At 46.7% G+C, this 20,861-nt stretch overlaps 13 non-coding genes across 13 annotated transcripts; all 13 read left to right on the plus strand.

The window, feature by feature from the left end:
- The first annotated feature begins 568 nt into the window (after window positions 1–568).
- On the plus strand, window positions 569–759 carry LOC142262514 (U2 spliceosomal RNA). The gene has a single exon (XR_012729873.1). It is a non-coding gene; the product is annotated as a U2 spliceosomal RNA (small nuclear RNA).
- A 1,388-nt stretch (window positions 760–2,147) lies between these two features.
- LOC142262515 (U2 spliceosomal RNA) lies at window positions 2,148–2,338 on the plus strand. Its single transcript, XR_012729874.1, has one exon. It is a non-coding gene; the product is annotated as a U2 spliceosomal RNA (small nuclear RNA).
- Window positions 2,339–3,725: 1,387 nt separating this feature from the next.
- LOC142262516 (U2 spliceosomal RNA) lies at window positions 3,726–3,916 on the plus strand. Its single transcript, XR_012729875.1, has one exon. It is a non-coding gene; the product is annotated as a U2 spliceosomal RNA (small nuclear RNA).
- Window positions 3,917–5,303: 1,387 nt separating this feature from the next.
- Window positions 5,304–5,494, plus strand: LOC142262517 (U2 spliceosomal RNA). Its single transcript, XR_012729876.1, has one exon. It is a non-coding gene; the product is annotated as a U2 spliceosomal RNA (small nuclear RNA).
- Window positions 5,495–6,881: 1,387 nt separating this feature from the next.
- On the plus strand, window positions 6,882–7,072 carry LOC142262518 (U2 spliceosomal RNA). Its single transcript, XR_012729877.1, has one exon. It is a non-coding gene; the product is annotated as a U2 spliceosomal RNA (small nuclear RNA).
- Window positions 7,073–8,459: 1,387 nt separating this feature from the next.
- On the plus strand, window positions 8,460–8,650 carry LOC142262519 (U2 spliceosomal RNA). Its single transcript, XR_012729878.1, has one exon. It is a non-coding gene; the product is annotated as a U2 spliceosomal RNA (small nuclear RNA).
- A 1,387-nt stretch (window positions 8,651–10,037) lies between these two features.
- Window positions 10,038–10,228, plus strand: LOC142262522 (U2 spliceosomal RNA). The gene has a single exon (XR_012729880.1). It is a non-coding gene; the product is annotated as a U2 spliceosomal RNA (small nuclear RNA).
- Window positions 10,229–11,615: 1,387 nt separating this feature from the next.
- On the plus strand, window positions 11,616–11,806 carry LOC142262523 (U2 spliceosomal RNA). The gene has a single exon (XR_012729881.1). It is a non-coding gene; the product is annotated as a U2 spliceosomal RNA (small nuclear RNA).
- Window positions 11,807–13,193: 1,387 nt separating this feature from the next.
- Window positions 13,194–13,384, plus strand: LOC142262524 (U2 spliceosomal RNA). Its single transcript, XR_012729882.1, has one exon. It is a non-coding gene; the product is annotated as a U2 spliceosomal RNA (small nuclear RNA).
- A 1,387-nt stretch (window positions 13,385–14,771) lies between these two features.
- LOC142262525 (U2 spliceosomal RNA) lies at window positions 14,772–14,962 on the plus strand. The gene has a single exon (XR_012729883.1). It is a non-coding gene; the product is annotated as a U2 spliceosomal RNA (small nuclear RNA).
- A 1,387-nt stretch (window positions 14,963–16,349) lies between these two features.
- LOC142262526 (U2 spliceosomal RNA) lies at window positions 16,350–16,540 on the plus strand. Its single transcript, XR_012729884.1, has one exon. It is a non-coding gene; the product is annotated as a U2 spliceosomal RNA (small nuclear RNA).
- Window positions 16,541–18,729: 2,189 nt separating this feature from the next.
- Window positions 18,730–18,922, plus strand: LOC142262450 (U2 spliceosomal RNA). Its single transcript, XR_012729834.1, has one exon. It is a non-coding gene; the product is annotated as a U2 spliceosomal RNA (small nuclear RNA).
- A 1,387-nt stretch (window positions 18,923–20,309) lies between these two features.
- Window positions 20,310–20,500, plus strand: LOC142262527 (U2 spliceosomal RNA). Its single transcript, XR_012729885.1, has one exon. It is a non-coding gene; the product is annotated as a U2 spliceosomal RNA (small nuclear RNA).
- The last annotated feature ends 361 nt before the right edge of the window (window positions 20,501–20,861 follow it).

Consider the following 20,861-nt stretch of genomic DNA (forward strand, 5'->3'; position numbering starts at 1 on the left):
AATGCCCCCCGATGACATCACAATAGCGCTGCTGCCTAGAAAACAAGCTGCGCAGAAGAAGTTGTTCTTTGGGTGGGAGGGTGGGCTAGTGGAAGGAGGGGGCAATCTCTTTTTTTCCCGGGTGGTAGGGGGATGACAGGAGAAGGGAAGCGGGTGGTGAGAAAGGTACAGAGGGCAGGGTTTGGGGGCTGGGAAGGAAAGGGAAAAGATTAGGGTTTGGGGATGATGAAAGGGCTTTCTACGGGTAAGGATGGCAAAGGGTGGCAGTGACGGAAAGTCAGGCAACCTGTCCTGTCCGTCTTTTTGTATCGTGAATTGGAAAGACTGCAAGGGGGAGGGGAGTTGCTTGCGCCCTAAAGGAGGAGTTATTCAGATTCATTGCAGTGGGCGGCGGCTGCAAAACGCACCATTCTTCTTGTTTTGGCTCTGCAAAGCAGCCTTTTCAAGGGTTGGCTTGGGTGACAAAATGTCTTGTGTAGGCGTGGGTTTGTCTCCCTCTCGCTCTCTCTCCCTAAGATGTGTCCGGCATAGGCCAGGGTGCCACTCGAGGCCCAAACCAATTCTGGTTATCGCTTCTCGGCCTTTTGGCTAAGATCAAGTGTAGTATCTGTTCTTATCAGTTTAATATCTGATACGTCCCCTATCTGGGGACCATATATTAAATGGATTTTTAGAACAGGGAGATGGAAAAAGAGCTTGCTCTGTCCACTCCACGCATTGACCTGGTATTGCAGTACCTCCAGGAACGGTGCACCCCTTCTTAACCCAGTTTCCAAAAGCAGAACTCAATTCACCTGATTCATATTAGCCCGATTTAATGAATTGGAAGAAAGCATACGTCTTCATATGCACCTCAATTTGGCCCATTCACTTTTCACACTTCCTCCTTTTGTTTTTTATCTTTCACACTTTTGACTTTCTTTATTCATCCAAATAGCAAACTCATCACCACTCAACCTGACCAACTCGGCTATGTCCCCGTGCTGCAGTTCTCTGTCTTATCTAGATCATTTGCAATTGAATGGAATAGATCCCTTTTGGACAAAGTGGATTCACCTGCTGCTGCAGTGACCACAGGTGTGATAACATCTAGAATTGGCATCTGGTGCGATCTCTCCGCTTCCACTCCAAAGAAAGTTACCTGTTTATTCCTATCATGCATTGGTTTTTGGGGTTTTCTTTGAGTAATGATGATCTCTTTAGTAGTCTGTTGGCGCCCTCTCCTGGAGGAATAGTTTGCTTGCTCTTGGACATTCTAAAAGAGAGGTCATGATAGACATTGAGCTTCTGAGCTCAATTGGGGACAGTCATGGGTGATGAATGTTTGCAACCTACTGCGAAGCCTCATACCGCAATATAAGGAACGTCAAATACTAAGAAAGGGCGGCCTATGAAAGAATTACTACTTTCAATAAGTACACTTAAACGGCTAATTGGGAATAGAAAAACTGTAAAAAGCCCTCTGAGAAAGCCCCCCTCTAACCTTTGATAGTAAGCTTTTCTGTAGTCTGCCTGTTGATGTATTTTCCGTTTGAACTGTGCACAACATGAAGAGACGGAACACTGGCGGCTTGTCACAATGCCCCCCGATGACATCACAATAGCGCTGCTGCCTAGAAAACAAGCTGCGCAGAAGAAGTTGTTCTTTGGGTGGGAGGGTGGGCTAGTGGAAGGAGGGGGCAATCTCTTTTTTTCCCGGGTGGTAGGGGGATGACAGGAGAAGGGAAGCGGGTGGTGAGAAAGGTACAGAGGGCAGGGTTTGGGGGCTGGGAAGGAAAGGGAAAAGATTAGGGTTTGGGGATGATGAAAGGGCTTTCTACGGGTAAGGATGGCAAATGGGTGGCAGTGACGGAAAGTCAGGCAACCTGTCCTGTCCGTCTTTTTGTATCGTGAATTGGAAAGACTGCAAGGGGGAGGGGAGTTGCTTGCGCCCTAAAGGAGGAGTTATTCAGATTCATTGCAGTGGGCGGCGGCTGCAAAACGCACCATTCTTCTTGTTTTGGCTCTGCAAAGCAGCCTTTTCAAGGGTTGGCTTGGGTGACAAAATGTCTTGTGTAGGCGTGGGTTTGTCTCCCTCTCGCTCTCTCTCCCTAAGATGTGTCCGGCATAGGCCAGGGTGCCACTCGAGGCCCAAACCAATTCTGGTTATCGCTTCTCGGCCTTTTGGCTAAGATCAAGTGTAGTATCTGTTCTTATCAGTTTAATATCTGATACGTCCCCTATCTGGGGACCATATATTAAATGGATTTTTAGAACAGGGAGATGGAAAAAGAGCTTGCTCTGTCCACTCCACGCATTGACCTGGTATTGCAGTACCTCCAGGAACGGTGCACCCCTTCTTAACCCAGTTTCCAAAAGCAGAACTCAATTCACCTGATTCATATTAGCCCGATTTAATGAATTGGAAGAAAGCATACGTCTTCATATGCACCTCAATTTGGCCCATTCACTTTTCACACTTCCTCCTTTTGTTTTTTATCTTTCACACTTTTGACTTTCTTTATTCATCCAAATAGCAAACTCATCACCACTCAACCTGACCAACTCGGCTATGTCCCCGTGCTGCAGTTCTCTGTCTTATCTAGATCATTTGCAATTGAATGGAATAGATCCCTTTTGGACAAAGTGGATTCACCTGCTGCTGCAGTGACCACAGGTGTGATAACATCTAGAATTGGCATCTGGTGCGATCTCTCCGCTTCCACTCCAAAGAAAGTTACCTGTTTATTCCTATCATGCATTGGTTTTTGGGGTTTTCTTTGAGTAATGATGATCTCTTTAGTAGTCTGTTGGCGCCCTCTCCTGGAGGAATAGTTTGCTTGCTCTTGGACATTCTAAAAGAGAGGTCATGATAGACATTGAGCTTCTGAGCTCAATTGGGGACAGTCATGGGTGATGAATGTTTGCAACCTACTGCGAAGCCTCATACCGCAATATAAGGAACGTCAAATACTAAGAAAGGGCGGCCTATGAAAGAATTACTACTTTCAATAAGTACACTTAAACGGCTAATTGGGAATAGAAAAACTGTAAAAAGCCCTCTGAGAAAGCCCCCCTCTAACCTTTGATAGTAAGCTTTTCTGTAGTCTGCCTGTTGATGTATTTTCCGTTTGAACTGTGCACAACATGAAGAGACGGAACACTGGCGGCTTGTCACAATGCCCCCCGATGACATCACAATAGCGCTGCTGCCTAGAAAACAAGCTGCGCAGAAGAAGTTGTTCTTTGGGTGGGAGGGTGGGCTAGTGGAAGGAGGGGGCAATCTCTTTTTTTCCCGGGTGGTAGGGGGATGACAGGAGAAGGGAAGCGGGTGGTGAGAAAGGTACAGAGGGCAGGGTTTGGGGGCTGGGAAGGAAAGGGAAAAGATTAGGGTTTGGGGATGATGAAAGGGCTTTCTACGGGTAAGGATGGCAAAGGGTGGCAGTGACGGAAAGTCAGGCAACCTGTCCTGTCCGTCTTTTTGTATCGTGAATTGGAAAGACTGCAAGGGGGAGGGGAGTTGCTTGCGCCCTAAAGGAGGAGTTATTCAGATTCATTGCAGTGGGCGGCGGCTGCAAAACGCACCATTCTTCTTGTTTTGGCTCTGCAAAGCAGCCTTTTCAAGGGTTGGCTTGGGTGACAAAATGTCTTGTGTAGGCGTGGGTTTGTCTCCCTCTCGCTCTCTCTCCCTAAGATGTGTCCGGCATAGGCCAGGGTGCCACTCGAGGCCCAAACCAATTCTGGTTATCGCTTCTCGGCCTTTTGGCTAAGATCAAGTGTAGTATCTGTTCTTATCAGTTTAATATCTGATACGTCCCCTATCTGGGGACCATATATTAAATGGATTTTTAGAACAGGGAGATGGAAAAAGAGCTTGCTCTGTCCACTCCACGCATTGACCTGGTATTGCAGTACCTCCAGGAACGGTGCACCCCTTCTTAACCCAGTTTCCAAAAGCAGAACTCAATTCACCTGATTCATATTAGCCCGATTTAATGAATTGGAAGAAAGCATACGTCTTCATATGCACCTCAATTTGGCCCATTCACTTTTCACACTTCCTCCTTTTGTTTTTTATCTTTCACACTTTTGACTTTCTTTATTCATCCAAATAGCAAACTCATCACCACTCAACCTGACCAACTCGGCTATGTCCCCGTGCTGCAGTTCTCTGTCTTATCTAGATCATTTGCAATTGAATGGAATAGATCCCTTTTGGACAAAGTGGATTCACCTGCTGCTGCAGTGACCACAGGTGTGATAACATCTAGAATTGGCATCTGGTGCGATCTCTCCGCTTCCACTCCAAAGAAAGTTACCTGTTTATTCCTATCATGCATTGGTTTTTGGGGTTTTCTTTGAGTAATGATGATCTCTTTAGTAGTCTGTTGGCGCCCTCTCCTGGAGGAATAGTTTGCTTGCTCTTGGACATTCTAAAAGAGAGGTCATGATAGACATTGAGCTTCTGAGCTCAATTGGGGACAGTCATGGGTGATGAATGTTTGCAACCTACTGCGAAGCCTCATACCGCAATATAAGGAACGTCAAATACTAAGAAAGGGCGGCCTATGAAAGAATTACTACTTTCAATAAGTACACTTAAACGGCTAATTGGGAATAGAAAAACTGTAAAAAGCCCTCTGAGAAAGCCCCCCTCTAACCTTTGATAGTAAGCTTTTCTGTAGTCTGCCTGTTGATGTATTTTCCGTTTGAACTGTGCACAACATGAAGAGACGGAACACTGGCGGCTTGTCACAATGCCCCCCGATGACATCACAATAGCGCTGCTGCCTAGAAAACAAGCTGCGCAGAAGAAGTTGTTCTTTGGGTGGGAGGGTGGGCTAGTGGAAGGAGGGGGCAATCTCTTTTTTTCCCGGGTGGTAGGGGGATGACAGGAGAAGGGAAGCGGGTGGTGAGAAAGGTACAGAGGGCAGGGTTTGGGGGCTGGGAAGGAAAGGGAAAAGATTAGGGTTTGGGGATGATGAAAGGGCTTTCTACGGGTAAGGATGGCAAAGGGTGGCAGTGACGGAAAGTCAGGCAACCTGTCCTGTCCGTCTTTTTGTATCGTGAATTGGAAAGACTGCAAGGGGGAGGGGAGTTGCTTGCGCCCTAAAGGAGGAGTTATTCAGATTCATTGCAGTGGGCGGCGGCTGCAAAACGCACCATTCTTCTTGTTTTGGCTCTGCAAAGCAGCCTTTTCAAGGGTTGGCTTGGGTGACAAAATGTCTTGTGTAGGCGTGGGTTTGTCTCCCTCTCGCTCTCTCTCCCTAAGATGTGTCCGGCATAGGCCAGGGTGCCACTCGAGGCCCAAACCAATTCTGGTTATCGCTTCTCGGCCTTTTGGCTAAGATCAAGTGTAGTATCTGTTCTTATCAGTTTAATATCTGATACGTCCCCTATCTGGGGACCATATATTAAATGGATTTTTAGAACAGGGAGATGGAAAAAGAGCTTGCTCTGTCCACTCCACGCATTGACCTGGTATTGCAGTACCTCCAGGAACGGTGCACCCCTTCTTAACCCAGTTTCCAAAAGCAGAACTCAATTCACCTGATTCATATTAGCCCGATTTAATGAATTGGAAGAAAGCATACGTCTTCATATGCACCTCAATTTGGCCCATTCACTTTTCACACTTCCTCCTTTTGTTTTTTATCTTTCACACTTTTGACTTTCTTTATTCATCCAAATAGCAAACTCATCACCACTCAACCTGACCAACTCGGCTATGTCCCCGTGCTGCAGTTCTCTGTCTTATCTAGATCATTTGCAATTGAATGGAATAGATCCCTTTTGGACAAAGTGGATTCACCTGCTGCTGCAGTGACCACAGGTGTGATAACATCTAGAATTGGCATCTGGTGCGATCTCTCCGCTTCCACTCCAAAGAAAGTTACCTGTTTATTCCTATCATGCATTGGTTTTTGGGGTTTTCTTTGAGTAATGATGATCTCTTTAGTAGTCTGTTGGCGCCCTCTCCTGGAGGAATAGTTTGCTTGCTCTTGGACATTCTAAAAGAGAGGTCATGATAGACATTGAGCTTCTGAGCTCAATTGGGGACAGTCATGGGTGATGAATGTTTGCAACCTACTGCGAAGCCTCATACCGCAATATAAGGAACGTCAAATACTAAGAAAGGGCGGCCTATGAAAGAATTACTACTTTCAATAAGTACACTTAAACGGCTAATTGGGAATAGAAAAACTGTAAAAAGCCCTCTGAGAAAGCCCCCCTCTAACCTTTGATAGTAAGCTTTTCTGTAGTCTGCATGTTGATGTATTTTCCGTTTGAACTGTGCACAACATGAAGAGACGGAACACTGGCGGCTTGTCACAATGCCCCCCGATGACATCACAATAGCGCTGCTGCCTAGAAAACAAGCTGCGCAGAAGAAGTTGTTCTTTGGGTGGGAGGGTGGGCTAGTGGAAGGAGGGGGCAATCTCTTTTTTTCCCGGGTGGTAGGGGGATGACAGGAGAAGGGAAGCGGGTGGTGAGAAAGGTACAGAGGGCAGGGTTTGGGGGCTGGGAAGGAAAGGGAAAAGATTAGGGTTTGGGGATGATGAAAGGGCTTTCTACGGGTAAGGATGGCAAAGGGTGGCAGTGACGGAAAGTCAGGCAACCTGTCCTGTCCGTCTTTTTGTATCGTGAATTGGAAAGACTGCAAGGGGGAGGGGAGTTGCTTGCGCCCTAAAGGAGGAGTTATTCAGATTCATTGCAGTGGGCGGCGGCTGCAAAACGCACCATTCTTCTTGTTTTGGCTCTGCAAAGCAGCCTTTTCAAGGGTTGGCTTGGGTGACAAAATGTCTTGTGTAGGCGTGGGTTTGTCTCCCTCTCGCTCTCTCTCCCTAAGATGTGTCCGGCATAGGCCAGGGTGCCACTCGAGGCCCAAACCAATTCTGGTTATCGCTTCTCGGCCTTTTGGCTAAGATCAAGTGTAGTATCTGTTCTTATCAGTTTAATATCTGATACGTCCCCTATCTGGGGACCATATATTAAATGGATTTTTAGAACAGGGAGATGGAAAAAGAGCTTGCTCTGTCCACTCCACGCATTGACCTGGTATTGCAGTACCTCCAGGAACGGTGCACCCCTTCTTAACCCAGTTTCCAAAAGCAGAACTCAATTCACCTGATTCATATTAGCCCGATTTAATGAATTGGAAGAAAGCATACGTCTTCATATGCACCTCAATTTGGCCCATTCACTTTTCACACTTCCTCCTTTTGTTTTTTATCTTTCACACTTTTGACTTTCTTTATTCATCCAAATAGCAAACTCATCACCACTCAACCTGACCAACTCGGCTATGTCCCCGTGCTGCAGTTCTCTGTCTTATCTAGATCATTTGCAATTGAATGGAATAGATCCCTTTTGGACAAAGTGGATTCACCTGCTGCTGCAGTGACCACAGGTGTGATAACATCTAGAATTGGCATCTGGTGCGATCTCTCCGCTTCCACTCCAAAGAAAGTTACCTGTTTATTCCTATCATGCATTGGTTTTTGGGGTTTTCTTTGAGTAATGATGATCTCTTTAGTAGTCTGTTGGCGCCCTCTCCTGGAGGAATAGTTTGCTTGCTCTTGGACATTCTAAAAGAGAGGTCATGATAGACATTGAGCTTCTGAGCTCAATTGGGGACAGTCATGGGTGATGAATGTTTGCAACCTACTGCGAAGCCTCATACCGCAATATAAGGAACGTCAAATACTAAGAAAGGGCGGCCTATGAAAGAATTACTACTTTCAATAAGTACACTTAAACGGCTAATTGGGAATAGAAAAACTGTAAAAAGCCCTCTGAGAAAGCCCCCCTCTAACCTTTGATAGTAAGCTTTTCTGTAGTCTGCCTGTTGATGTATTTTCCGTTTGAACTGTGCACAACATGAAGAGACGGAACACTGGCGGCTTGTCACAATGCCCCCCGATGACATCACAATAGCGCTGCTGCCTAGAAAACAAGCTGCGCAGAAGAAGTTGTTCTTTGGGTGGGAGGGTGGGCTAGTGGAAGGAGGGGGCAATCTCTTTTTTTCCCGGGTGGTAGGGGGATGACAGGAGAAGGGAAGCGGGTGGTGAGAAAGGTACAGAGGGCAGGGTTTGGGGGCTGGGAAGGAAAGGGAAAAGATTAGGGTTTGGGGATGATGAAAGGGCTTTCTACGGGTAAGGATGGCAAAGGGTGGCAGTGACGGAAAGTCAGGCAACCTGTCCTGTCCGTCTTTTTGTATCGTGAATTGGAAAGACTGCAAGGGGGAGGGGAGTTGCTTGCGCCCTAAAGGAGGAGTTATTCAGATTCATTGCAGTGGGCGGCGGCTGCAAAACGCACCATTCTTCTTGTTTTGGCTCTGCAAAGCAGCCTTTTCAAGGGTTGGCTTGGGTGACAAAATGTCTTGTGTAGGCGTGGGTTTGTCTCCCTCTCGCTCTCTCTCCCTAAGATGTGTCCGGCATAGGCCAGGGTGCCACTCGAGGCCCAAACCAATTCTGGTTATCGCTTCTCGGCCTTTTGGCTAAGATCAAGTGTAGTATCTGTTCTTATCAGTTTAATATCTGATACGTCCCCTATCTGGGGACCATATATTAAATGGATTTTTAGAACAGGGAGATGGAAAAAGAGCTTGCTCTGTCCACTCCACGCATTGACCTGGTATTGCAGTACCTCCAGGAACGGTGCACCCCTTCTTAACCCAGTTTCCAAAAGCAGAACTCAATTCACCTGATTCATATTAGCCCGATTTAATGAATTGGAAGAAAGCATACGTCTTCATATGCACCTCAATTTGGCCCATTCACTTTTCACACTTCCTCCTTTTGTTTTTTATCTTTCACACTTTTGACTTTCTTTATTCATCCAAATAGCAAACTCATCACCACTCAACCTGACCAACTCGGCTATGTCCCCGTGCTGCAGTTCTCTGTCTTATCTAGATCATTTGCAATTGAATGGAATAGATCCCTTTTGGACAAAGTGGATTCACCTGCTGCTGCAGTGACCACAGGTGTGATAACATCTAGAATTGGCATCTGGTGCGATCTCTCCGCTTCCACTCCAAAGAAAGTTACCTGTTTATTCCTATCATGCATTGGTTTTTGGGGTTTTCTTTGAGTAATGATGATCTCTTTAGTAGTCTGTTGGCGCCCTCTCCTGGAGGAATAGTTTGCTTGCTCTTGGACATTCTAAAAGAGAGGTCATGATAGACATTGAGCTTCTGAGCTCAATTGGGGACAGTCATGGGTGATGAATGTTTGCAACCTACTGCGAAGCCTCATACCGCAATATAAGGAACGTCAAATACTAAGAAAGGGCGGCCTATGAAAGAATTACTACTTTCAATAAGTACACTTAAACGGCTAATTGGGAATAGAAAAACTGTAAAAAGCCCTCTGAGAAAGCCCCCCTCTAACCTTTGATAGTAAGCTTTTCTGTAGTCTGCCTGTTGATGTATTTTCCGTTTGAACTGTGCACAACATGAAGAGACGGAACACTGGCGGCTTGTCACAATGCCCCCCGATGACATCACAATAGCGCTGCTGCCTAGAAAACAAGCTGCGCAGAAGAAGTTGTTCTTTGGGTGGGAGGGTGGGCTAGTGGAAGGAGGGGGCAATCTCTTTTTTTCCCGGGTGGTAGGGGGATGACAGGAGAAGGGAAGCGGGTGGTGAGAAAGGTACAGAGGGCAGGGTTTGGGGGCTGGGAAGGAAAGGGAAAAGATTAGGGTTTGGGGATGATGAAAGGGCTTTCTACGGGTAAGGATGGCAAAGGGTGGCAGTGACGGAAAGTCAGGCAACCTGTCCTGTCCGTCTTTTTGTATCGTGAATTGGAAAGACTGCAAGGGGGAGGGGAGTTGCTTGCGCCCTAAAGGAGGAGTTATTCAGATTCATTGCAGTGGGCGGCGGCTGCAAAACGCACCATTCTTCTTGTTTTGGCTCTGCAAAGCAGCCTTTTCAAGGGTTGGCTTGGGTGACAAAATGTCTTGTGTAGGCGTGGGTTTGTCTCCCTCTCGCTCTCTCTCCCTAAGATGTGTCCGGCATAGGCCAGGGTGCCACTCGAGGCCCAAACCAATTCTGGTTATCGCTTCTCGGCCTTTTGGCTAAGATCAAGTGTAGTATCTGTTCTTATCAGTTTAATATCTGATACGTCCCCTATCTGGGGACCATATATTAAATGGATTTTTAGAACAGGGAGATGGAAAAAGAGCTTGCTCTGTCCACTCCACGCATTGACCTGGTATTGCAGTACCTCCAGGAACGGTGCACCCCTTCTTAACCCAGTTTCCAAAAGCAGAACTCAATTCACCTGATTCATATTAGCCCGATTTAATGAATTGGAAGAAAGCATACGTCTTCATATGCACCTCAATTTGGCCCATTCACTTTTCACACTTCCTCCTTTTGTTTTTTATCTTTCACACTTTTGACTTTCTTTATTCATCCAAATAGCAAACTCATCACCACTCAACCTGACCAACTCGGCTATGTCCCCGTGCTGCAGTTCTCTGTCTTATCTAGATCATTTGCAATTGAATGGAATAGATCCCTTTTGGACAAAGTGGATTCACCTGCTGCTGCAGTGACCACAGGTGTGATAACATCTAGAATTGGCATCTGGTGCGATCTCTCCGCTTCCACTCCAAAGAAAGTTACCTGTTTATTCCTATCATGCATTGGTTTTTGGGGTTTTCTTTGAGTAATGATGATCTCTTTAGTAGTCTGTTGGCGCCCTCTCCTGGAGGAATAGTTTGCTTGCTCTTGGACATTCTAAAAGAGAGGTCATGATAGACATTGAGCTTCTGAGCTCAATTGGGGACAGTCATGGGTGATGAATGTTTGCAACCTACTGCGAAGCCTCATACCGCAATATAAGGAACGTCAAATACTAAGAAAGGGCGGCCTATGAAAGAATTACTACTTTCAATAAGTACACTTAAACGGCTAATTGGGAATAGAAAAACTGTAAAAAGCCCTCTGAGAAAGCCCCCCTCTAACCTTTGATAGTAAGCTTTTCTGTAGTCTGCCTGTTGATGTATTTTCCGTTTGAACTGTGCACAACATGAAGAGACGGAACACTGGCGGCTTGTCACAATGCCCCCCGATGACATCACAATAGCGCTGCTGCCTAGAAAACAAGCTGCGCAGAAGAAGTTGTTCTTTGGGTGGGAGGGTGGGCTAGTGGAAGGAGGGGGCAATCTCTTTTTTTCCCGGGTGGTAGGGGGATGACAGGAGAAGGGAAGCGGGTGGTGAGAAAGGTACAGAGGGCAGGGTTTGGGGGCTGGGAAGGAAAGGGAAAAGATTAGGGTTTGGGGATGATGAAAGGGCTTTCTACGGGTAAGGATGGCAAAGGGTGGCAGTGACGGAAAGTCAGGCAACCTGTCCTGTCCGTCTTTTTGTATCGTGAATTGGAAAGACTGCAAGGGGGAGGGGAGTTGCTTGCGCCCTAAAGGAGGAGTTATTCAGATTCATTGCAGTGGGCGGCGGCTGCAAAACGCACCATTCTTCTTGTTTTGGCTCTGCAAAGCAGCCTTTTCAAGGGTTGGCTTGGGTGACAAAATGTCTTGTGTAGGCGTGGGTTTGTCTCCCTCTCGCTCTCTCTCCCTAAGATGTGTCCGGCATAGGCCAGGGTGCCACTCGAGGCCCAAACCAATTCTGGTTATCGCTTCTCGGCCTTTTGGCTAAGATCAAGTGTAGTATCTGTTCTTATCAGTTTAATATCTGATACGTCCCCTATCTGGGGACCATATATTAAATGGATTTTTAGAACAGGGAGATGGAAAAAGAGCTTGCTCTGTCCACTCCACGCATTGACCTGGTATTGCAGTACCTCCAGGAACGGTGCACCCCTTCTTAACCCAGTTTCCAAAAGCAGAACTCAATTCACCTGATTCATATTAGCCCGATTTAATGAATTGGAAGAAAGCATACGTCTTCATATGCACCTCAATTTGGCCCATTCACTTTTCACACTTCCTCCTTTTGTTTTTTATCTTTCACACTTTTGACTTTCTTTATTCATCCAAATAGCAAACTCATCACCACTCAACCTGACCAACTCGGCTATGTCCCCGTGCTGCAGTTCTCTGTCTTATCTAGATCATTTGCAATTGAATGGAATAGATCCCTTTTGGACAAAGTGGATTCACCTGCTGCTGCAGTGACCACAGGTGTGATAACATCTAGAATTGGCATCTGGTGCGATCTCTCCGCTTCCACTCCAAAGAAAGTTACCTGTTTATTCCTATCATGCATTGGTTTTTGGGGTTTTCTTTGAGTAATGATGATCTCTTTAGTAGTCTGTTGGCGCCCTCTCCTGGAGGAATAGTTTGCTTGCTCTTGGACATTCTAAAAGAGAGGTCATGATAGACATTGAGCTTCTGAGCTCAATTGGGGACAGTCATGGGTGATGAATGTTTGCAACCTACTGCGAAGCCTCATACCGCAATATAAGGAACGTCAAATACTAAGAAAGGGCGGCCTATGAAAGAATTACTACTTTCAATAAGTACACTTAAACGGCTAATTGGGAATAGAAAAACTGTAAAAAGCCCTCTGAGAAAGCCCCCCTCTAACCTTTGATAGTAAGCTTTTCTGTAGTCTGCCTGTTGATGTATTTTCCGTTTGAACTGTGCACAACATGAAGAGACGGAACACTGGCGGCTTGTCACAATGCCCCCCGATGACATCACAATAGCGCTGCTGCCTAGAAAACAAGCTGCGCAGAAGAAGTTGTTCTTTGGGTGGGAGGGTGGGCTAGTGGAAGGAGGGGGCAATCTCTTTTTTTCCCGGGTGGTAGGGGGATGACAGGAGAAGGGAAGCGGGTGGTGAGAAAGGTACAGAGGGCAGGGTTTGGGGGCTGGGAAGGAAAGGGAAAAGATTAGGGTTTGGGGATGATGAAAGGGCTTTCTACGGGTAAGGATGGCAAAGGGTGGCAGTGACGGAAAGTCAGGCAACCTGTCCTGTCCGTCTTTTTGTATCGTGAATTGGAAAGACTGCAAGGGGGAGGGGAGTTGCTTGCGCCCTAAAGGAGGAGTTATTCAGATTCATTGCAGTGGGCGGCGGCTGCAAAACGCACCATTCTTCTTGTTTTGGCTCTGCAAAGCAGCCTTTTCAAGGGTTGGCTTGGGTGACAAAATGTCTTGTGTAGGCGTGGGTTTGTCTCCCTCTCGCTCTCTCTCCCTAAGATGTGTCCGGCATAGGCCAGGGTGCCACTCGAGGCCCAAACCAATTCTGGTTATCGCTTCTCGGCCTTTTGGCTAAGATCAAGTGTAGTATCTGTTCTTATCAGTTTAATATCTGATACGTCCCCTATCTGGGGACCATATATTAAATGGATTTTTAGAACAGGGAGATGGAAAAAGAGCTTGCTCTGTCCACTCCACGCATTGACCTGGTATTGCAGTACCTCCAGGAACGGTGCACCCCTTCTTAACCCAGTTTCCAAAAGCAGAACTCAATTCACCTGATTCATATTAGCCCGATTTAATGAATTGGAAGAAAGCATACGTCTTCATATGCACCTCAATTTGGCCCATTCACTTTTCACACTTCCTCCTTTTGTTTTTTATCTTTCACACTTTTGACTTTCTTTATTCATCCAAATAGCAAACTCATCACCACTCAACCTGACCAACTCGGCTATGTCCCCGTGCTGCAGTTCTCTGTCTTATCTAGATCATTTGCAATTGAATGGAATAGATCCCTTTTGGACAAAGTGGATTCACCTGCTGCTGCAGTGACCACAGGTGTGATAACATCTAGAATTGGCATCTGGTGCGATCTCTCCGCTTCCACTCCAAAGAAAGTTACCTGTTTATTCCTATCATGCATTGTTTTTTGGGGTTTTCTTTGAGTAATGATGATCTCTTTAGTAGTCTGTTGGCGCCCTCTCCTGGAGGAATAGTTTGCTTGCTCTTGGACATTCTAAAAGAGAGGTCATGATAGACATTGAGCTTCTGAGCTCAATTGGGGACAGTCATGGGTGATGAATGTTTGCAACCTACTGCGAAGCCTCATACCGCAATATAAGGAACGTCAAATACTAAGAAAGGGCGGCCTATGAAAGAATTACTACTTTCAATAAGTACACTTAAACGGCTAATTGGGAATAGAAAAACTGTAAAAAGCCCTCTGAGAAAGCCCCCCTCTAACCTTTGATAGTAAGCTTTTCTGTAGTCTGCCTGTTGATGTATTTTCCGTTTGAACTGTGCACAACATGAAGAGACGGAACACTGGCGGCTTGTCACAATGCCCCCCGATGACATCACAATAGCGCTGCTGCCTAGAAAACAAGCTGCGCAGAAGAAGTTGTTCTTTGGGTGGGAGGGTGGGCTAGTGGAAGGAGGGGGCAATCTCTTTTTTTCCCGGGTGGTAGGGGGATGACAGGAGAAGGGAAGCGGGTGGTGAGAAAGGTACAGAGGGCAGGGTTTGGGGGCTGGGAAGGAAAGGGAAAAGATTAGGGTTTGGGGATGATGAAAGGGCTTTCTACGGGTAAGGATGGCAAAGGGTGGCAGTGACGGAAAGTCAGGCAACCTGTCCTGTCCGTCTTTTTGTATCGTGAATTGGAAAGACTGCAAGGGGGAGGGGAGTTGCTTGCGCCCTAAAGGAGGAGTTATTCAGATTCATTGCAGTGGGCGGCGGCTGCAAAACGCACCATTCTTCTTGTTTTGGCTCTGCAAAGCAGCCTTTTCAAGGGTTGGCTTGGGTGACAAAATGTCTTGTGTAGGCGTGGGTTTGTCTCCCTCTCGCTCTCTCTCCCTAAGATGTGTCCGGCATAGGCCAGGGTGCCACTCGAGGCCCAAACCAATTCTGGTTATCGCTTCTCGGCCTTTTGGCTAAGATCAAGTGTAGTATCTGTTCTTATCAGTTTAATATCTGATACGTCCCCTATCTGGGGACCATATATTAAATGGATTTTTAGAACAGGGAGATGGAAAAAGAGCTTGCTCTGTCCACTCCACGCATTGACCTGGTATTGCAGTACCTCCAGGAACGGTGCACCCCTTCTTAACCCAGTTTCCAAAAGCAGAACTCAATTCACCTGATTCATATTAGCCCGATTTAATGAATTGGAAGAAAGCATACGTCTTCATATGCACCTCAATTTGGCCCATTCACTTTTCACACTTCCTCCTTTTGTTTTTTATCTTTCACACTTTTGACTTTCTTTATTCATCCAAATAGCAAACTCATCACCACTCAACCTGACCAACTCGGCTATGTCCCCGTGCTGCAGTTCTCTGTCTTATCTAGATCATTTGCAATTGAATGGAATAGATCCCTTTTGGACAAAGTGGATTCACCTGCTGCTGCAGTGACCACAGGTGTGATAACATCTAGAATTGGCATCTGGTGCGATCTCTCCGCTTCCACTCCAAAGAAAGTTACCTGTTTATTCCTATCATGCATTGGTTTTTGGGGTTTTCTTTGAGTAATGATGATCTCTTTAGTAGTCTGTTGGCGCCCTCTCCTGGAGGAATAGTTTGCTTGCTCTTGGACATTCTAAAAGAGAGGTCATGATAGACATTGAGCTTCTGAGCTCAATTGGGGACAGTCATGGGTGATGAATGTTTGCAACCTACTGCGAAGCCTCATACCGCAATATAAGGAACGTCAAATACTAAGAAAGGGCGGCCTATGAAAGAATTACTACTTTCAATAAGTACACTTAAACGGCTAATTGGGAATAGAAAAACTGTAAAAAGCCCTCTGAGAAAGCCCCCCTCTAACCTTTGATAGTAAGCTTTTCTGTAGTCTGCCTGTTGATGTATTTTCCGTTTGAACTGTGCACAACATGAAGAGACGGAACACTGGCGGCTTGTCACAATGCCCCCCGATGACATCACAATAGCGCTGCTGCCTAGAAAACAAGCTGCGCAGAAGAAGTTGTTCTTTGGGTGGGAGGGTGGGCTAGTGGAAGGAGGGGGCAATCTCTTTTTTTCCCGGGTGGTAGGGGGATGACAGGAGAAGGGAAGCGGGTGGTGAGAAAGGTACAGAGGGCAGGGTTTGGGGGCTGGGAAGGAAAGGGAAAAGATTAGGGTTTGGGGATGATGAAAGGGCTTTCTACGGGTAAGGATGGCAAAGGGTGGCAGTGACGGAAAGTCAGGCAACCTGTCCTGTCCGTCTTTTTGTATCGTGAATTGGAAAGACTGCAAGGGGGAGGGGAGTTGCTTGCGCCCTAAAGGAGGAGTTATTCAGATTCATTGCAGTGGGCGGCGGCTGCAAAACGCACCATTCTTCTTGTTTTGGCTCTGCAAAGCAGCCTTTTCAAGGGTTGGCTTGGGTGACAAAATGTCTTGTGTAGGCGTGGGTTTGTCTCCCTCTCGCTCTCTCTCCCTAAGATGTGTCCGGCATAGGCCAGGGTGCCACTCGAGGCCCAAACCAATTCTGGTTATCGCTTCTCGGCCTTTTGGCTAAGATCAAGTGTAGTATCTGTTCTTATCAGTTTAATATCTGATACGTCCCCTATCTGGGGACCATATATTAAATGGATTTTTAGAACAGGGAGATGGAAAAAGAGCTTGCTCTGTCCACTCCACGCATTGACCTGGTATTGCAGTACCTCCAGGAACGGTGCACCCCTTCTTAACCCAGTTTCCAAAAGTAGAACTCAATTCACCTGATTCATATTAGCCCGATTTAATGAATTGGAAGAAAGCATACGTCTTCATATGCACCTCAATTTGGCCCATTCACTTTTCACACTTCCTCCTTTTGTTTTTTATCTTTCACACTTTTGACTTTCTTTATTCATCCAAATAGCAAACTCATCACCACTCAACCTGACCAACTCGGCTATGTCCCCGTGCTGCAGTTCTCTGTCTTATCTAGATCATTTGCAATTGAATGGAATAGATCCCTTTTGGACAAAGTGGATTCACCTGCTGCTGCAGTGACCACAGGTGTGATAACATCTAGAATTGGCATCTGGTGCGATCTCTCCGCTTCCACTCCAAAGAAAGTTACCTGTTTATTCCTATCATGCATTGGTTTTTGGGGTTTTCTTTGAGTAATGATGATCTCTTTAGTAGTCTGTTGGCGCCCTCTCCTGGAGGAATAGTTTGCTTGCTCTTGGACATTCTAAAAGAGAGGTCATGATAGACATTGAGCTTCTGAGCTCAATTGGGGACAGTCATGGGTGATGAATGTTTGCAACCTACTGCGAAGCCTCATACCGCAATATAAGGAACGTCAAATACTAAGAAAGGGCGGCCTATGAAAGAATTACTACTTTCAATAAGTACACTTAAACGGCTAATTGGGAATAGAAAAACTGTAAAAAGCCCTCTGAGAAAGCCCCCCTCTAACCTTTGATAGTAAGCTTTTCTGTAGTCTGCCTGTTGATGTATTTTCCGTTTGAACTGTGCACAACATGAAGAGACGGAACACTGGCGGCTTGTCACAATGCCCCCCGATGACATCACAATAGCGCTGCTGCCTAGAAAACAAGCTGCGCAGAAGAAGTTGTTCTTTGGGTGGGAGGGTGGGCTAGTGGAAGGAGGGGGCAATCTCTTTTTTTCCCGGGTGGTAGGGGGATGACAGGAGAAGGGAAGCGGGTGGTGAGAAAGGTACAGAGGGCAGGGTTTGGGGGCTGGGAAGGAAAGGGAAAAGATTAGGGTTTGGGGATGATGAAAGGGCTTTCTACGGGTAAGGATGGCAAAGGGTGGCAGTGACGGAAAGTCAGGCAACCTGTCCTGTCCGTCTTTTTGTATCGTGAATTGGAAAGACTGCAAGGGGGAGGGGAGTTGCTTGCGCCCTAAAGGAGGAGTTATTCAGATTCATTGCAGTGGGCGGCGGCTGCAAAACGCACCATTCTTCTTGTTTTGGCTCTGCAAAGCAGCCTTTTCAAGGGTTGGCTTGGGTGACAAAATGTCTTGTGTAGGCGTGGGTTTGTCTCCCTCTCGCTCTCTCTCCCTAAGATGTGTCCGGCATAGGCCAGGGTGCCACTCGAGGCCCAAACCAATTCTGGTTATCGCTTCTCGGCCTTTTGGCTAAGATCAAGTGTAGTGTTGTTCGAAGAGGTGGTTTAAGCTCCAGGCCATCTTAGTACAATGATACAATGCACACTGGAAGGTTGCGCTTGCTAGTACTCTGGGTGAATAGTATATTCATCTAGTGGAAAACATGGCCCTACCAGGATCGAGGCTATTAGACTGAGTAAGGGTGGGGGGCTATGGTACAACGTGCCCCAGGACTGACGACCCTGGAGTGAGTCTGAGCTTGCTGGCTTGGGACCCCGGCAAGCCTTGGGCTCTGTAGCACACCGTACCTTGCCTTTTCATACTTTTTGAGCATATTACCCTATCCCGGCCTTCTGGCTAGGAAGGGAAATTTTTATAATCCCGGTCGGAGGTCTGGTCAGCTTTGGGCTGAGAAACTAACACCCGGTTGGAGGTCCGGGTCAGCTTCGGCTGAGAAACCAACACCCGGTTGGAGGTCTGGGTCAGCTTCGGCTGAGAAACCAACACCCGGTTGGAGGTCCGGTTAGCCTTGGGCTGAGAAACCAACACCGGTTGACGGTCCGGGCAGTTTCGGCTGCGAAACCAACAACTAGTAGCTCTCTACTCCACTTGGGTAAGATGCCTGGGTGGACGCTGGGAGCAACGACAAGGCTCAACCGGGCTTCGGCTTGGGGGAGCACCGAAGATCCCTGACCCTTGCTGTGGCCTTCTGGCTCGGAGGGACGGGGTTGATTTTTGGGGACCCTCTCCTCACGGTGGGGTCCACACGAATCCTAGCCTTTGCACTGTTTTTGGTGTGACTTCGGTCATGCATTTTTTGTGGTGCTTTGGAAAGCTTCATTAAATCAAAAATCTGTTCTTATCAGTTTAATATCTGATACGTCCCCTATCTGGGGACCATATATTAAATGGATTTTTAGAACAGGGAGATGGAAAAAGAGCTTGCTCTGTCCACTCCACGCATTGACCTGGTATTGCAGTACCTCCAGGAACGGTGCACCCCTTCTTAACCCAGTTTCCAAAAGCAGAACTCAATTCACCTGATTCATATTAGCCCGATTTAATGAATTGGAAGAAAGCATACGTCTTCATATGCACCTCAATTTGGCCCATTCACTTTTCACACTTCCTCCTTTTGTTTTTTATCTTTCACACTTTTGACTTTCTTTATTCATCCAAATAGCAAACTCATCACCACTCAACCTGACCAACTCGGCTATGTCCCCGTGCTGCAGTTCTCTGTCTTATCTAGATCATTTGCAATTGAATGGAATAGATCCCTTTTGGACAAAGTGGATTCACCTGCTGCTGCAGTGACCACAGGTGTGATAACATCTAGAATTGGCATCTGGTGCGATCTCTCCGCTTCCACTCCAAAGAAAGTTACCTGTTTATTCCTATCATGCATTGGTTTTTGGGGTTTTCTTTGAGTAATGATGATCTCTTTAGTAGTCTGTTGGCGCCCTCTCCTGGAGGAATAGTTTGCTTGCTCTTGGACATTCTAAAAGAGAGGTCATGATAGACATTGAGCTTCTGAGCTCAATTGGGGACAGTCATGGGTGATGAATGTTTGCAACCTACTGCGAAGCCTCATACCGCAATATAAGGAACGTCAAATACTAAGAAAGGGCGGCCTATGAAAGAATTACTACTTTCAATAAGTACACTTAAACGGCTAATTGGGAATAGAAAAACTGTAAAAAGCCCTCTGAGAAAGCCCCCCTCTAACCTTTGATAGTAAGCTTTTCTGTAGTCTGCCTGTTGATGTATTTTCCGTTTGAACTGTGCACAACATGAAGAGACGGAACACTGGCGGCTTGTCACAATGCCCCCCGATGACATCACAATAGCGCTGCTGCCTAGAAAACAAGCTGCGCAGAAGAAGTTGTTCTTTGGGTGGGAGGGTGGGCTAGTGGAAGGAGGGGGCAATCTCTTTTTTTCCCGGGTGGTAGGGGGATGACAGGAGAAGGGAAGCGGGTGGTGAGAAAGGTACAGAGGGCAGGGTTTGGGGGCTGGGAAGGAAAGGGAAAAGATTAGGGTTTGGGGATGATGAAAGGGCTTTCTACGGGTAAGGATGGCAAAGGGTGGCAGTGACGGAAAGTCAGGCAACCTGTCCTGTCCGTCTTTTTGTATCGTGAATTGGAAAGACTGCAAGGGGGAGGGGAGTTGCTTGCGCCCTAAAGGAGGAGTTATTCAGATTCATTGCAGTGGGCGGCGGCTGCAAAACGCACCATTCTTCTTGTTTTGGCTCTGCAAAGCAGCCTTTTCAAGGGTTGGCTTGGGTGACAAAATGTCTTGTGTAGGCGTGGGTTTGTCTCCCTCTCGCTCTCTCTCCCTAAGATGTGTCCGGCATAGGCCAGGGTGCCACTCGAGGCCCAAACCAATTCTGGTTATCGCTTCTCGGCCTTTTGGCTAAGATCAAGTGTAGTATCTGTTCTTATCAGTTTAATATCTGATACGTCCCCTATCTGGGGACCATATATTAAATGGATTTTTAGAACAGGGAGATGGAAAAAGAGCTTGCTCTGTCCACTCCACGCATTGACCTGGTATTGCAGTACCTCCAGGAACGGTGCACCCCTTCTTAACCCAGTTTCCAAAAGCAGAACTCAATTCACCTGATTCATATTAGCCCGATTTAATGAATTGGAAGAAAGCATACGTCTTCATATGCACCTCAATTTGGCCCATTCACTTTTCACACTTCCTCCTTTTGTTTTTTATCTTTCACACTTTTGACTTTCTTTATTCATCCAAATAGCAAACTCATCACCACTCAACCTGACCAACTCGGCTATGTCCCCGTGCTGCAGTTCTCTGTCTTATCTAGATCATTTGCAATTGAATGGAATAGATCCCTTTTGGACAAAGTGGATTCACCTGCTGCTGCAGTGACCACAGGTGTGATAACATCTAGAATTGGCATCTGGTGCGATCTCTCCGC

Source organism: Anomaloglossus baeobatrachus, unplaced genomic scaffold (genome assembly GCF_048569485.1).
Source record: "Anomaloglossus baeobatrachus isolate aAnoBae1 unplaced genomic scaffold, aAnoBae1.hap1 Scaffold_2452, whole genome shotgun sequence".
In the NCBI taxonomy this organism is placed as follows: domain Eukaryota; kingdom Metazoa; phylum Chordata; class Amphibia; order Anura; family Aromobatidae; genus Anomaloglossus; species Anomaloglossus baeobatrachus.